The 18,454-nt window shown below is 35.9% G+C and overlaps 1 non-coding gene across 1 annotated transcript; it reads left to right on the forward strand.

Annotated features, from left to right (window-relative positions):
- The first annotated feature begins 1,191 nt into the window (after positions 1-1,191).
- Trnag-ucc (transfer RNA glycine (anticodon UCC)) lies at positions 1,192-1,263 on the forward strand. The gene has a single exon. It is a non-coding gene; the product is annotated as a tRNA-Gly (tRNA).
- Positions 1,264-18,454: the final 17,191 nt, after the last annotated feature.

Raw genomic sequence — 18,454 nt, forward strand, 5'->3', positions numbered from 1 at the left:
TGGAGCGGATTGAAAACGTTTCAGTGGCACTACACTTGAGGTCAAAAGAAGAGATATCTTCCATGTCATAATTATATCCAATTTCTTCATTGTTCTTTGTATTTTTGCCAGCTTTATTTGCAAATATTTGGAAATATATCTATGTGGAACCTTTGACAACATGTCACATGTTATCGTCTGAACAATTCTGACTTGTCATTATATTTTCTTTTGGTATAGATCCTGGTGAATTCCATGACAGGCGGGAAGCTTGATTACGGAAAAAAAGGAGAGAACAATTATAGTCCATCTAAGACTATGCGAGTGTGCGTGTGCGTGTATGTGAGTGTGAGTGTTTGTGTTTTTTGTTGCTCTTTGAATTTGAGTTTCGTTCATTGGAGTATGGTGTTTTCTTACCTATTCAACGTCATTCTACTCCGTTATGATGTGTGCATATATATATATATATATATATATATATATATATATATATATATATATATAATATGTGACCGTGCACCTCAAAACGAACATAAAGTCGCACACACTGATTTTGCGTGAGGACTGAAAATAAGTGAAATGGGTTAACCTAGCTGAACTTGACTTTTTCATATTTTCTGAAAGAGCAGGTCTTCTTTTACATTATGCTAAAATTTGGAATCATAAAACGGGCAGGAAAGTGTGTTTTTTTAAGCAGTTTACCTCGAACATTTTTGGTAGAATAATGTGATTAGGTGTGTCTTTAGAATCCCTTTTTCATTTCTGAAAAACCTTGTCCACACTCTTCACTTTCAATTCTAATATCTTTTGAAAGGATAGTGCTACTGCTTTGAAAGTTGGCATTAACTATGGACAGAATATGTTAATGAGGCATGCTTAATTTCAGTTTAATCTGATAATCCCTTCATTGTTGTTACTCTGGTGGTTTACTTCCTGTCTTTTGTCCCATTCATCGCACAGCCAGCACGGTTTGGTAAAGATTAAGCGCTTGAATAGACACTGTAATATAGTGTATGTATATATATATATATATATATATATATATATATATATATATATATACATTGTACGTGAATCTCATTGCAGATCCAGCTGAGGCACGCGGCTGGTTGTTATTCATAACTCTCTGCCCCAAAAAGGAACGTGCGCATAAAGAGTTGAAAGGTTGGTCCGTCGGGTATTCGAGCTTGGGTCTGCCTTAATCGCTATGACGTCTCCGTGGCCGAGCGGTTAAGGCGTTGGCGTTCCATGCCAAAGACCCGGGTTCGATCCCCGGCGGAGACCAATTTTTCAACTCTTGCGCTTTTCCAAAAAAAAAAAAAAAGAGGAACAGTAAGAAGAATAATGATGTCAAAGCTACGCACCGATTTCTCATTCCTTTCTCATATTTCACATATATATATACATTGTATATATATTTATATATTTTTTTTCTTTCTATACAGTTTTGGTGTTTCTCGGCAAAAGAGCTAATCAACATTCCCAGGATGGCGGCGGTAATGGCGATACTTGTAATCATCGCACTCATAACAGGTAGTTGTTTACTAATTGTCGCTACTTCTACATGATACGTAATACTTAGTGATAATGAACATATATATGCCTATATATGAAATATTGTAAGCTCATATTGGTCAACGCAATATCTCATGAGTTTTGCCCGTGGTTGTGGATTTTGCTTCAATACGCATTTCCAGTACACGCAATTACTTACGTAAGAATTCTTGTCGTATTCTTTAGAATTTTGTAAATCATATTTCTGTTAAGCATTTTATGAATATTAATCACAGCATTGCTTTTTGAAGTAAGAAAAGAAAATTGTTTCTCCTCTTCTTTTGCTGTTTTGTTGTTTTGTTGGAATGATTTGATATGACTTTACTTCTTATTTATTATCATTTTGTTATGCCTATCCACAGATATGTATTATTCTGCTTCGTACATTGGATAATCATTATGTGACAGGCGTTTTTTTTTTCTTTCTTTTTTTTGTTAGGTGTTTGATGGTCACCATAAGGTTTTGGGTTTATACTAGACGTTCACAAGGTGTGTAACTTATCATCATCATTTGTGCCCCGAAGACATCGAAATCTTCAGGAATAAAGACACAAGGAGACATTTTAATTTTTTTTTTGGTTCCATCTTATTACCTGTTGTGTAGAACAATCCCGGGCAGGTGAACGATCATGCCTGACATTGCTCTGTAATATCATCGGAGAACTCGAACCAGCTGAGAAACAGATGTATGGCTTTAGCCATCGCTCACTCGTGTACTGTGAACAAAATGAATCCCAGAATCGTGCAGGTATTTTCATGATTCTTTGTGTTTTATTGAAAATCATCATAGATTCGTCCTAGGTGGTGGGGACGCACAATAGGATATTTTAGCCTACATGGACTTTCCATTTCCCCCTCCTACGTTTATAATACCCAAATCATAACCCCTTTATCAAGCTAATTATTCAACTATTTTTCTAGCTACCGCAATCACTAGAGTGTACTTTCTAAATAAACGTCTCAATCCCGTCAGCAGCATACATGTTACGAATAATACTTTTAGTAGGGCAGATATGTAGCAAAAATTGGTCGAAATGCTCACATCCGGTGGAAAGAAATTTTGCAAATAGGGGTATTTTGGGGCGCTGATTTCAAATATTGCCCGATCCAAGACATCTGGCCAAGGGTTCGGCTGCCATTTTGAATTCCAATATGGCCGCCATCACAAGACAAATTCAAAGATCTTTATCTTCAGTTCTGAATAACCTGTGGCACCAAAATTTGGTACACATGAGCGTTTTGACACATTGATGACAGATTGATTTGGAGTGTCTGACAAACATCGAGTGGCCACCATTTTGAATTCCAATATGGCCGCCTCGACGAAATATTCAAAACCCCTATCTCGATTTCTATTTTTAAAGTGGTGAGTGACGCTGAAATTAGGTGTAAATAAGTATTTTAACATACTGAGTTAAAATATTAACTGATGTGATGTGTCTGACAAACGCAATGCCTGCTATTTTGAATTCCAATGTGGCTATGAAGACAAACATCACGACTAACATTCACGGGCATGTCAAAAAGTGCAGAAAAAAAGGAAACATAATGCACCAAAAAGGAAACATAATGCACCTATCACTGACGTCACAATGTAGATACAGCAGCACGCACTCTATCAGTTACAAACGCGCGCTCAATCAGGTAGCCTAATTTACAAACCCGAGATAGAGATTTTCAACACTCCAACATGGCAACTATGTATAAGAATTCAAATTGGCTGCCGTGCAGCTTGTCAGACATATCACATAAGTATGTTATTGAAGTCATCATATCACCATGCTTTTATGTATCAAATTCCAATGGCTAATGCCATTCAGAATTGAAGATAGGGATCTTTGACAGCGGTCATATTGGAATTCAAAATGGCGGCCGACCCTGTGGCCAGATCTCTTGGATCCGGCAATTTTTGAAATCAGCCCTTCAAAATACACCTATAGGCAAAATTTCATACTTTCCGCCGGATGTGAGCATCTTTTTCACATATCTGTCTCACTATTTGGGTGATTTCGAGTTCGGCGTTAGTGCTTGTGCTAGAATTATTTCAACACTGACACGGGCGATAAGTCCGAGGTCCGACAAGTCCGAAGTTCGTTGCTTGTGTTCGGCGTTGCTGTGAGAGACCCAATATTATTCATGAAGGTCCTACTGTATGTAGAAGTCTGTGCTAATGCAATGGTCGACCATGTATCGTACACGAATACTCTAGACATGGATACATAATCTGATTCTGCATGGGAGCAAAATTAAGATCTTTTGAGAATCTGTATTTTTTGGAGAAGGGATGGATTGTGTAGCATGTAAATCTTCCTCAATTTCTGTCTTAAAACTTTGTAAGCAGTCATCACTACATCTTTAACTGTTTGACTGTAACCACATGCGCCATCATTTTTATCTTACTTTTTATTGACAGCTTGATAAGGAATTGATATAGCCTAGTCGATAATAATGTTTGCCTTTATCCGATAACAAGATATACAATTATAAAGAATGTAATACGTATCTAACACGACTTCAAGGGTTGATAAACTACAGACATTCTCTTGAAATGACACATGTTTTGGACGAACAAGAAGTTTATCTGCTGAGCTGGCCCTTTGGTATTTGTTCATATCATGAATAAAACGACGTCATTTTCTTCATTTTCTTTAAATAAAAAAGTACTACTAATTAACTCGACTTGGCATATACTGAAGACCGTTCATTTTTCTCTGTGCCAGATCCTGAAATTGATGACCTAATGATGCTTGGCGGTTCGTCGGGATTTCTCATGACCAGGCCAGACGGATTCGTAGTCAGGAGAATTCCATCCTTGAATAAGCGTGTGCTGGACATAGTAATTGACCAGAAAGAGCGCAACTTGTACTACACAAATGAGAAAGGCTGGATGATTCGATTTGGCATATTCGGTGAATTCTCCGAGATTATTCTCAGTGAGTCAGGAGCCGCTGTAGTATAATAATAATAATGATAATAATAATATTGATAATAATAATTGCATTTATATGGCGCTTCATACTGGTGTTTCTAAGCGCACTGGTGCTGTTCACACAAGAAGACTAGAAAACATAATAGCATTAGGACAATGCAAAACTAAAATAGCAGTAACAAAAGAAGAAGGAAAATCAATACATGTGATACAGTGATACAATAATCAATAACTGATTTATAATTAAAAAAAGATAATACATCTGGTAAAACAGATGAGTTTTGAGAAGAATGTTAAATGATCCAATAGATGAGACATTTTGAATATAAAGAGGGAGTCATTCCAAAGGGTGGGGGCAATGGAAGAAAAGGCTGGTCACCATAACGGTTTTTTTTTTGTACATGAGCCATAAAGCAATTTGAGAGAGGAAGATAAACTGAAGAGTCTGACACAAGAGGAGGAGCAAAGAGAGACTAGGTTTTGAAAATATGTGGGTGTGATTTTTTTGCGTCAGAGGTAGGATCTTGAAAGTAATGCGAGAATGGACCGGTAGCCAATGGAGTGAGCGGCGAACAGCAGATTTATTGTCATGTCTCCTACTGAGGGAGACTAATCTAGCGGCTGAACTTTGGATACGTTGGAGAGGGGATATGTGAGAAAGAGGAAAGCCGGAATGGAGGGAGTTCCAGTAGTCCAGATATGAGGAGACGATGGCATGATTGTTTGGACCAGCCGCTCAGCTGATGATTAATCGCCTGATCTTCCCTATTTTGAAAATACCCCAAAATGCAGATTTACAGATGTTTGCAATTCGGTGATTAAGAGTTAAGTGTTTGTCCAAAGTAAAGCCAAGGTCTCTAACATATTCAGACACTTTTGTAACCCCATCCTGAATAGTTAGATCTGATAGTGGATCTGTGAGTTAAGACTGGTCTCCGTTCAGACGGAGTCTGTTGGCAGCGGAACTGATGTCTTTGAGACATTCTGTCAGTGAGTTAACAGCAGCAATCCTACCACTAGGTGACATAGTTATGTAAATTCGAGTGTCCTCAGCGTACATAGCGTAGTTGACTCCATGATGACAACTGATGTTTCTGGTGATCGGACGTGTATAGAGGAGAAAAAGAAGGGGACCGGCAACGGATCCAAGTGGAACTCCTCAAAATATAGAAATAAAAAGATGCAAATTACAGACCCCGGGAAAACAAAACAAATAATATCGACAGCTCAAAACGGATGGTTAAATCAGTTTACCCAGAGGAAATTTTTCAACAGTGCTATATGCCCCGAGACAATGTCAAAAGGCATGAGACGACCAGAAAGAATGCAGTCAATAATCATCATAGCCCCTGTAGTCTGGGTGCCAAATGTTAAACAGTGTTTTCCACCCATTTTTTTTTTTCAAGATGGATTTATCCTATTCTGGTTGTGTTGAATACAACCTCAAAATCATACACCTTTTGTATCGTTGAGGGTTTGATTTTCAATATTGCCGACAAAATAGCTGGCAACATATGATTTTTTTTATACATGTTTTTCTTTGAATGGCAAAAACAAGAAGCATAATTATACTAACATTGTATTATACTTCCAGGGAGTAAAATCTGGATGATGTAACTTGTGCTTCTTTGAGAATCATGAGATACACTTAAAGGCCAGCAATTGAAATTCCAATATGCACGTCTATAAAGATGATGATGATGATGATGATGATGAAAAAGCATTTATTTAGCGACATTTATCTGTATAAACACTCAAGGCGCCCAGCTCCCACAAAGTGCAAAGATGATAAAACACTCAGAATACTTGCATGATTTTAACCTATTTCGAGTGTACCGAAACTGAATCTGGATGAGGCTGTTTCTGCATCCCGGAGAGTGTTTGAGATATCCAAATTGACCTCCAAAAATGTAGCCCTCTATAATAAGTTCCTAATATAATGGTGAACATTTTCAAGAATGAATAAAAATGATTATCTTATCTGACTGTGGCACAACTATAATCACAACAATATTCTAGTCGCGTGCAAATATCTCCAGAATAGTTATGGTCCAACTTAATTTCAGAAACTAATATCATCCTACGTGGTGCGAAAGACCATCGAGAAATTCGATCTTGCAAATATCCAACTCATAACCCAAGACACTTATCATATAGGAGTTTAATTCTTTACTGCTGCTTCTTCCCACGCCTGTGGAATCTACCCGTGTGTCCGGGAAGAACTTTTACGGCAGTTTGAAATATATATATAATCTACGGCTGTTCTCTTCATGTAGTAATCATAAATGTATTTCATATAGCTCTATTAGAGTATACGTAAATTCCTTTACTTTCCCTTACACCTTGATTAAAGTTCGATTTGTGAAACGCTGTGTTTATACGTAAATTCCTTTACTTTCCCTTACACCCTGATCAAAGTTCGATTTGTGAAACGCTGTGTTTACACGTCCAGTCTTTCTAAGAGTTAGGAACCTGTCTTTGCACCGTACTGAGTATTATCATATTGCATACGGTATAGATAGACACATGTGATATGAATTATTTCACGAGTAGTACATAATTATCAACCCGTTCCGTACCGGAACCTGGTGGTCTGCGTCTTAAGTCTATGGGCTTTTAGGAATTCAGTATGAAACTGGTTAAGTTTGATGTGTTGGATAAGTCTGAACGGAAACTCTATTCTCGTTGATATTGTTCTCTTTAAATGCCAGGTGACTTTGGATATGCCAGGTATCTTGCCTTGTCTGATGAGAATAGAATCATCTTCGTCTTCTTATACGACAGGATGATTATCTCCAGAGTATCTTTGGGTACGATGAAAAAATTGGGAGAGTTTGCGTTGGTGAAAACTCAATTGATATGCATGGTAGCAGACGACACAGACGGGTAAATTCTCTTTTTGAAATTGTTTATTAAAGGGATGGTACAGTATTGGCCGAGATGAGAATTGGGTTTTAACTTCTTCTTTTTTTTTGCGAGAAACCAAGGAAACATTTATGAGGTAGTTCAGAACATGTCATTTTAAGAGGAATACAAAGTTTATTTTATGAAAATTGGGTTTGGAATGACTAAGACATCCAAAAACAGAGTAAAATAGAAGCGATCGTTCCGTTTTTGATATCTCAGCCATTTCAAAACCAATTTTCATCATATAAATGTTGAATTCCTCATGGAATTACATGCTGTTTTATATTTCATAAGAGGTTTCTCATTATCTCGCCAAAGAAAAAAAAAAGATACCTGAAATTATGTCTCAACCAAACCTATACGATCCCTTTAACCAAATAAGACCCCGACATTCTCCACTGATGAACATGACTGCGATAAAATTGTGGGTTTCTGGAATGCTTTTGGTTCGAAAATATGCCAAACACTTTGGAAGAAACATTATTTTCGTCAAACCTTCACCCCAGGCCTCCTCATTTTCATGAATACGACAGGGTGTGAAAAAATAACAAACTAGGTCAGAGCTAATATCAAAACTATCGACGATGGGTCCAAAAACCGAAATATATGATTTTTTAGTAATACTGATGATAGTTTAAGCACAGGTAAAGTTTTAGGTGATTCTCATCTCTATACAAAAAGTATCACATATCAAATTCTCGGGTGTCACTGTAGATGACAAGTTTTTATCGGAATCACGTATTGATAATGTTTGTAACATAATCTCGTTTAATATAGCCGTTATAAATAGATTGAAATTTTATATTCCACAAAAAATAAAATCATTTCTTATGTTTTATTCATCGTTTGTATTGTCTCCTCTTTATTGAGGAGTTTTAGTTTGGGGCAACGCGCATCAGAATGTACTACAAAGATCGTCCCCTTGAAAAAAAAAGAAGAAAGCTCTCCGCGTTATCTCTCATTCCCATGTACGTTCTCATACATTATGTTGTTTGCTTCGAACAAGCTCACAACTCTTTATGTGCCATGGGGGAAACCCCCCGTGTGCCACGTTATTCTGAGACACTAAGGTTGTCATACTTTGAGAAAGAATTCTGGTTTCCCAATTTGTATAACTTCTACAAATTTATGTTAAGATGGGCATAATAGTAGGCATGGGTAAAGGGAAATGCCAAGCTTTGTTTGGATATAAATTGCATGACGAATCCATTTAAATTTTTCTTTTGAATGACAAGTTGCTACATTACTATAAAGGCATGACTTTTGCACATAAAACCGTGACAGAAACTTAGAATGTATGAGCAAATCTAGTTAGGAACACCGCTTCATAGTCAGTCACCACATAGAATGCAGGCCGTATAATGAGAGGAACAAAAGCACGAGAAGCGTTTTCATTGTGCCACGGGATTAGCAGTGATTAGCGATTTATCGATCGGTTTCGGCGGCTTTGTTTGTTGAGTAGAATATACGAAGTTGGCACGCCGTCGACTGAGTCGGACGTGCGAACGTGGCACATAAAGAGTTAAAATGTATAGATTTGTCTTTGTTTTACTTAGGGCAATATATGAACATGTATAACAATTTGTTTCCGTCTGTTTTGTTATAGCATGCTCCTCAAAATTCATTCAGTTCATTAATATCCCATGCATCATGCTTTCCAATAAATTTATTTTACCTCTCTTACAAGCGGTCTGTGCTAAAACCCACTCCTTTTTGTATGCCCAAATTAATGGAATTCTTTGAATCATGATATGTGACAGTGCACCACAAAACAAACAAAAAGTCGCACCCCTTGATTTTACGTAAGGACTCAAAACAGCTGAAATGGGTCAACCAAATCAATCTTGAGTTTTTCATTTTTTCTGAAAGAGCTATCTTTCTTTTACAATATTCTTTAGTTTGGGGTCATGACTAGAATGGGAAAGTGTGTTTTCAGCAGTTTTTTTACAACCCCTTTTTTGGGGGAGAGTATAAGAATGATCAAGTATGTATTAGAGGCCCCTTTTCATTTCTTGAAATCGTTTGTAAACTCTTCACTTTCAAGTCTAATAACTTTTGAAATGATAATGCTACTGTATTGTAAGTTAGCATTAATCATGGACAGAATGTGTTAATAGAACATGCTTAATTTCAGCTTAATCTGATAATCCAACATTGTTGTTGCTCAGGTGGTTGACATCCTGTTTTTTGTCCTTTTCATTGTGCAGCTAGCGCAGCTTGGTGAAAGATTATAAACGCTTGAATAGACCATGTACTTCAGAGCCTCTTTTCTCAGTTCACACTTTTCCAGAGTGTGTGCTTTCTTTCTAGTATTTAGATAGGTTAGGGGAGTCCATTTGAATTGAGTTATACATCATTTTAAAGCTTAGAGTCTGCTCTTTTAGAATCTGCCCCTACCTAAAAATCCATTTCTGGCGACTTTTTTGTTGGTTTTGTGGTGCAGGGTCACATATAGAGTGCCCCATCCATATATACCTTAAAGAGGAGAGTGAAGTTCTTTTATTGCAATCGCATGATTCTACCGTACTAAACTAGCCATTTGGTTATTTACCTACCTACATACTTACTCACTTTGTCTCCCCTTCGAAGAATGAATTGCATTTTTTTAATGTTTGTTGTCATCAATACTATTGCCCAAAGCATCTTAGTAGTTTAACAGGAATAGGAGTTGAATTTCTGTGTTTCATTCCTGTTCATATGTCCCTCTATTCCTTTGTCTTTTTTCAGGCGTCACAATATTACTTTTTCTCACAACTATTATCTGTTTCTCTCGACACGCTTTTGCCGACGATCGCTGTCTCCGTTGTGCATTTTTGTTTGCTCTTTTTTCTTATCTCTTTTTTTATTCTTGTGAATTCTGTTTTGTCTCGTACGGGCTTTCCTTTACTAGTTTTATTGTTGTCTTGTCTCGTTTCATGTTTGTTCGCGTCTATGTAAGTGTAATTATCTGTTGTTGTTGTTTTTTTCTCAGTGGACTTCAAGACTTCCTCCATTTCTTTTTTTGTTCTTTTTTTTTACGTAGCTTCAATTTATCTTTTCTTTGATTTTGTCTTCCAGAGGGGCCCACATTCTTCAATCTCTGCTTTTCAGTGCCTCCCTCCATTTTTCGCACTTTACGCAAGGCTATAAATGAAGAGTTTGTTTGCAAAAACCGATAAGTCCATATTTGCCAAATGGAGATATTTGCGATTAAAGGTCAAGAAAAATAAAGAGAATGATAAGAAATTTTTTGCGTCTTTTGACCATAACTTCAAAATTTTACCTTTATATGTAGTGAGCAAAATCATTTAAAAGGTATTATATTGTACTTTATGACAGAGACCTTACTTCAAAATCTTCAAAAATGGACTTATCGGTTTTTGCGAACAAACTCTTCAAATATACTTCCTTTCGACCACTTCTGTATCTCTTTTACTACAATGACTATAAGGTTCCTCAATTATTGTAGTCTTTTTCATGAGACAATGTTCTTTTAACCTTATTCTGTGTTATTCAAAGAAGTAAGATAAATGTTTTGTCAAAAAAGGAAATCATCTTTAAATTGAATAATATTGAATGTGTGTTTAAAAGTATGGAGATCTTACAATGAACTAATCATGAAAAAGAAATAATGAAAAACATGAATTTGCTCTTGTAAAATTTCCACACACATGCAGGTACCTGTATTGGTCAGAGGGAAAGGAACTGTATCGCAGAAAAATCAAAGGCGATTACAACTCAGAAATGATCTCCACACGTCCCTTAAGTTCCATTTATATCAGCGGACTTCAAATCAGCAGTGCAGGTATAGACTTAAAAAGAAATGCGTATTTTCTAAATCTTGCTATCTGAGGACTTGCCCAGCAAGAGTTTTGGTTCATTCCATACTTTCATGTTACAATAAAATGCAATTAGTGTAATCGGATCTTTGTCAAAAGCTTACAGTTTATCTTCTTTAAAAACTACCAATGAAATGAATGGAAACAATAATTAACATACCCCCCCCCCCCAAAAAAAAAAGAAAAAAAAGAACAAACATAAATGCCATCAAAGAATAATGTCAGGTCAACGCGGCTTTACATCGATAATTAAAGAATGTATTTGCAATAGGATTTGTCGATCACTTAAATTATTTGCATGCCTGTCAAGATATTGTTTTTGTTTTTCAATTTTTCAATATCGAGATAACTTTTCTTTAAAAAAAGAGAGAAGATCTAATATATGTGACCCTGCCTCACGAAACAAACAGAAAGTCGCCAAACATGAAATTTAAGTTAAGACCATATTCTGCAAGAGCAGACTTTAAGCTTTAAAATGATGTATAACTCGAATCAAATGGACTCTCCTAACCTATCTAAATATTGGAAAGAAAGCACACACTCAGGAAAAGTGTGAACTGAGAAAAGAGGCTCTGAATTACAGGGTCTATTTAAGCGCTTAATCTTTACCAAGCCGGGCTTGCTGTGCGATGAACGTAACAAAAACCAGGATGTAAACCACCTAAGGAACAACAATGAAGGGATTATCAGATTAAAGTGAAATTGAGCACGCCGTATAAGCATATTCTGTCCATAATTAATACCAACTTTCTAAGCAGTAGCGTCATTCTTTCAGAAGGTATTACAGTTGAAAGTGAAGAGGGTGTACAAGGTTTTTAAGAAATGAAAAGGGGACTCTAAAGACACACCTTATCACACTATTCTACCAACAAATGTTCAAGGTAAACTGCTAAAGAAAAAAAAACACCCTTTCCTGCCTGTTTTATGATTCCAAACTTTAGCATAATATAGAAAAGAAGACTTGCTGTTTCAGAAAATATGAAAAAGTCAAGATCAGCTAGGTTGACCCATTTACCTATTTTCCGTCCTGACACAAAATTAGTGTGTGCTATTTTTTGTTCGTTTTGTGATGCACAGTCAGAATTTATATTTATATTTATATATATATATATATATATATATATATATATATATTTACATAAATTGTAAATATATATATATATATATATATATAATATATATATATCTATATATATATATAATATATATATATATATATATATATATATATAATATACATATCTAATATACATATATATATATATATATATATTTATATAGTTTGTATTGACTAGGAAAACTAAAGAACTAAAACGTGTTGATAGGCACATTTGCTGTGAATGAAAATTTAATGGATATTCAAGAAAATAATATGTCATAATAATATCACGCTAAATCTAGTAACCTCTTCTTCAATCACTTTATACAGGAAATCACTTTCTCTTCAGCACGGTCTCGGAAATATATGTGTACACGGCTCTCTCCAGTTTGACGACATCTGGTTTCAACCGAGCAAAGATACAAAGACTAAAAGATTTTTGCCAAATGGATGGGATAAGGGACATTTTCGTTAATCGTGAAATACTCTACGCAGTTGGTATCTTGGAAGGGAAAGGGATGCTATGCATTATGACTAACTACGCAGAGCGTAATACCACCTACCGTGTTACGCTTCAGGACGAAGACGAGTGGCAGGCCATTGCCGTAGTCAAAGACGTACTCCATCGCGAATCCCATCATAAAAAGATAGGGAAGTAGTCAAAAGGAATGGTATAGTTTGGGCTGATAAGAAGCTTCACCTTTACAACTTCTTGTGAAAAACTTAACTACTTTTTAACAATCATGAAAGAGTATAGAGCAAGGGCAAGTTAATTTTATGAAAATTGAATAATCGAATTGCTGAGAAGCGTCCATAGTTCAATATGGAACCCACGTTTTATCGTTTTTTTTTACTTTCTTATTGATATCCCAGCCATTTCAAACCCCATTTTTATTAAAAAACAACAAACAATCTCGAATTCCTCCTAGAACCGTACACTCATTAGTATTTCATAGGCGTTTTCTAATTATTTCACAAAAAGGCCGAACTGACCACTATAACATATCAATTAAACTTGTAATTGTGACGAAACTAATTGTGACGAGCAGGACTGAACATGCTGACAGCATGGTTTGGAGTCCATCGCAATGGACACACACACACACACACACACACACACATACACACACACACAGTGAAATAATGATCACAGCAAAGTCATGGATTTGTATACTCTTTTTTGGGTTTTTTTTTTTCTTGTAGCCACAGACACTTTCAGTTAACGTCTTGTAATACCCTCTTTCATCGCGCTACGTCCACGGATTTCTCGCTGCATCCAAGCATAATGTCCTTGACGCAGCACTGCGTCATGGACATTTTTCTCGGACGCATGCGAGAACTCCATGGGCGTACTGAGAGCAAAGCAAGAACTCTTATCGACGTGGCTGTAGTAGTATACATTGGCCAGAGAATTTTATCAGTTTAACTTTAAAATTCACCGGTCGAGAGCTTCATATCTGTTTAAAAAGGACAAGAAGCCTTTTACAGCAAAGTAATCGCACACTTCATTGGTAAGAAAAAAAAAGACAATTAATACTGTTATTAACGCAGTTTTCATACAAACAGAAAACTGATATTGAAAGAAGAAATTCTAATTTTGAGAAGCATAACAAAAATGTTGTAAACACGAATTTCGGCAACAAATGCAGCAAGTCCTGTGTACATTTTAGGAACCTGATACACCTGGTATAAGTCTTTACGTAATATTCACTTTCAATTCAAATAACCTTTGAAAGGATGACGCTTCTGTTTTGAAAGTTCGTTTCAATCGTGTATTGAATGGGCTTATGAAACGTTCTCAAACTTGATCTAATACATGTTATCCCTTCATTGTTGTTGCTATATGTTGACGTTTTACATTTTTGTGTGTATGTGTGTGCGTCATTCATTTAACTGGGTACGGCTTCGTAAGAGTAATCTCTCAAACAGACTTTATACTGGGGGGGGGGAGGGCATTTTATGAAGCGTTTTGGTCGAATGGTTTTTTTTTCTGACAATCTGTTTCAAGCTACTTAAATCCTTGCATCTGACTGGCTGAGAGCAAATTTGTGGGGCAACTTTGTCGGACAAAATGCTTTGAAATCCCACCCCCCCCCCCCAGTCTTTTCTTAATACACACTCTTACAGAGTGTGTGGTTTCTTTTCCAAAGGTAAGATAGGTAAGAAAAATTTATTTGAAATATAGGTATTGTTTAACATTGGGAACAAGAAATGAACTCTTTATGTTCCAGTGTGGAAACCACCTGTCTGTCACATTATTTTGAGACACCAACGTAGTCATGCTTTGAGCAAATATTCTGTTTTTCACATATTATATGTAACTTATTTTTATAGATTTACGTTAAACTGGCTATCTAGTGAGAAAATTTGCGGAGAAAATTTCAAGCTTTGCTTTGTTGTAAATTGTATGACAAGTCTCTATTTTTTTTTTCTTTCAAATGACCAGTAACAACATAGCTAGTGCATTGGAATTTAGGCTTTCGAATGTCACTCTGTACACCTTTAACCCTTGTAATCAGAAAATCCATTTCTGTTCTTGTACATTTCAAAATCACTTTTCTCTAATCACAGTTACTGTATACTGCTGCTGTAGTAGTAGACATTGGTCAGGAATATAATCACTTTTACTTTAAACTGCACAGGTCGATACCTTCATATCTGTTTTAAAAAGGACAAGTAGCCTTTGCCATAGTATTTTGTAATTGGGTATAGCAACCTGCAGGTCAGTTTGCACGCACCTTGTTGCCATGTCAGCGACACTCAATAAACATGGACACGGATAAATTAACTACATTTCTTTCTTTTTTTCATAAGTAAACTGCATGGTTTCTCCGGTAGGAACGTTTATTACTCAATTCAATTAGCCTTTTCTCCTGTGAAGTAAAAATACCAATAACAGAAACACAAAAGTAAACCCCCAGGCTTTATAAGAAAACTGATATTTTGATTTGAAAGAAAAAGCATCCCTTTAATTTGGCATGAGATAGTGTGCCTTTTTTGTCTTAATATTCATCCCTATTATTTTCATTACTAGTTTTTTGGTTGACTTGTTTAAATCACTTTATGATAACAACATTTTCAACCCTCTGTATAGAACCTTAACTTTGCACAGGGGTCAATTGGTGTGTATGGTAGTGTGTGGTTAACACCCAGAAAATGGTCCTGAACAATGGCAAGGTTTTGAATTCGTTATTACATATTCATGAAAATTTCCGTTATCACTTGCCTTTATGCATAATGGAATATAGTGTACGCAAGCACTTCGAAATACGTGCTTGCTCTTCATGTGTATGCTCTCTACCCTTTACCATGAACTCAGACAAGCATTGCAAAGGGCTGTCTATCATGAATTATTAATAAAGCATTCATGTGCTTCGGAGGAAGAGACCAGAAGCGTTGTTAGCAGAGCTTAGAAAAGGTGGCTTTCTTGGAACTCGACTTTATTGTTCAGAGTCATTGTAAGCACACATTCACATACACATTATTAGTTCCTGTGTACAGTTTAATTCGTACTGAGATTTCAATCTTTTTTCAAAATATTGAAGCTAACTTAGAAATTAGTCCTGGAATTAAATTAGGCTGATTCATGTCTCATATTTAAATCACATTGAGCTAAATTGTACACTGTTCACGTTTTACTCAATGGTAGTGTTATTTGATTTACATTTTTCGAACTATTAGGGATCGAAAGTGGGATTCTTTTTTTTTTCGTAACACCTAGTACACGAAATAAAAGAAAAAAGAAAAAAAAAACGATAATCGAGATGTACAAGACTCTTAATTCATTCCACCTTTTTCAATGATTGTGCGATTTCAAGCAGAGTACTATTCAAAAATATTGCTACCATTTTATAATATTTCATCAGTATATTTAGTTAGTGTTTTTGTTGTGGTAGAAATCATTGCTGCATTATCAAGAGTCTGACTCCGTGTGTGTGTGAGTGTATGTGTGTGTGTGTGTTTGTGTGTGTGAGTGTGTGTGTGTGTGTGTGAGTGTGTGTGTGTGTGTGTGTGTGTGTGTGTGTGAGTGTGTGTGTGTGTGTGTGTGTGTGTGTGTGAGTGTGTGAGTGTGTGTGGTGTTCTGTGAGGCCTTGCACCCTGCATGCATTATATACATGCACACACATACACAAGTACGTAATATACAGTTGTATATATTTATAGTTTTTTATGGAATCTTTACTACGGATCACTTTGGGTTACCTACGAATTCATTGTTTTTTATATCTCTTTCTTTCTGTACGCCCAAAAATCTTGTGTTGAAGTTTTCTATAAAAAAAAAATCAATTGCAAATTTTATGAAACGTAAGTCACTTGTCCCGCAAGCCTTAATGATAAAATCATCTTGATTTTCAAGGATCAGTGAACCATGACGACATTTTGTGAAATCTCCATTTCTTATCAATGAACATTGCGTGATGTAGATTTCACATGATAATCTATATGTTCCATGCAAAAATATCAAGCGGTCATCAAAGGCACCAATAGCGCTAGAAACAATATAGCATATACGAAGAGCTCGGTTAAAAAAGGTACTAAACCTTTTCCTCTTTTTTTTTTTATTTGGCAAGACTGTACTCGTTTTCAGTAGCTTCTTTCACTACTACTAGCAAAATGGTGAAATTTCAATTCGACCATATTTATTATTAAAAAAATGCATTAGAAAATCAATTCGTTTCCAAAAGGTAAAACATCCATTTGGGTTAGTTCCAAAAGTATCAATTCCATTGTAATGCGATCATAGCGAATTGACCAATCACAGAGCAGTAAAATTTGACCCTCCATTGACCTTCTACATCGTGTTTTGGTTGATCAAGTTCAATCTTTGCAGAACTGTTCTCATTTGCCTTTTGATAACGTACAATTGCAACACATTTGACATATACACAATTACCTTGTGTATGTCAAAACACTGGTATTTATGTATGTTGTACAAGTAGTTGCTTTAACATTCTAGGATATTAAAGGCGTCACATCCAAAATCAAACCTAAAAGATCGAGACATTTTCTTTTTTTTAATAATATTTTCTTTTAATACAGTAAGTACGTAAGTACTACCATGTGCCATATTTTCCACTTTATGGAGACTGTTGCTTGACGCCTTTCTCGCTCTCTCTCTCTCTCTCTCTCTCTCTCTGGGGAAACCTCAAATTGAACAAAATAAACGTTCTATCCTCCTTCAAATTTCCTGAGTAATCTTGAAAAATGATAATAAAATATTAATTCGTGTCTATCTTTATTGATTGTCGTTAGCATGGCAACGGCATGTTCACCTGTGAGCAATTTGACCGTAGTAATTTACCCATTTCAAGTATATATACAAAGCGAAGGCTACTTTGTTCTCATTAGAGCAGATTTCAACCTTGGCCCATGCAACTGGTAAGTTAAGGTAATTGTTTATCCAGATTTATACTGGCAATCGGCTATGGCAATCAACAAAAAGGTAATTTGGCAGAAGGAATTATAATACCCGCTTTGTATACATTAAAGGGATTGTACAGTGTTGCGCTAGACCTAATTTCAGGTTTCTAACATTTGTTGGTGAAATAATGAGAAACCTCTTATGAAATATGAAAGAGCCTGTAATTCTATGAGGAATTCAATGTTTATTCGATGAAAATTGTTTTTGAAATGGCTGAGATATCTAAAAAAAAGAGTGATTCTAATAAAGTGTGGGACCCACATATTATTACGATCGCTTTGTTTTACTTTGTTTTGGATGTTTCAGTCATTTCAAACCCGATTTTCATCAATTAAACTTTGAATACCGCTTAAAATGGTATGCTCTCTACTATATCATAAGTGTGTGTTTTGTTTTTTTTTTTGTATCTCGCAAAAAATTAAAAGCCCAAAGATGAAAACAGACTGATTTAGTCGTGAACATATTGATCCAACTTGACACGGGACGGAACTGAAGCTAAACGGTCAAGCACCCTTTTTCTAGCTCACCATATCAATTATTATGTCCTGCACAAAATACGGCCCCTTCATATTAAAGGACGCCAAAACCAACAGATAAATGTGAGTTGAGTGAAAGTAGCAACATTAGTAGAACACATAAGAGAAAGTTCAAGAATAATCCGAAAATCAGAGCAAAACGTGCTGATTCTTTTTAAAGTTCTTGTGTTGGAACCGCTGGTGGAGGAGAGTACTTGAGTTTATGAAATA

Source organism: Diadema antillarum, unplaced genomic scaffold, assembly GCF_040938485.1.
Source record: "Diadema antillarum isolate AM-2024a unplaced genomic scaffold, OU_Dant_1.0 seq00001517_RagTag, whole genome shotgun sequence".
NCBI lineage: Eukaryota > Metazoa > Echinodermata > Echinoidea > Diadematoida > Diadematidae > Diadema > Diadema antillarum.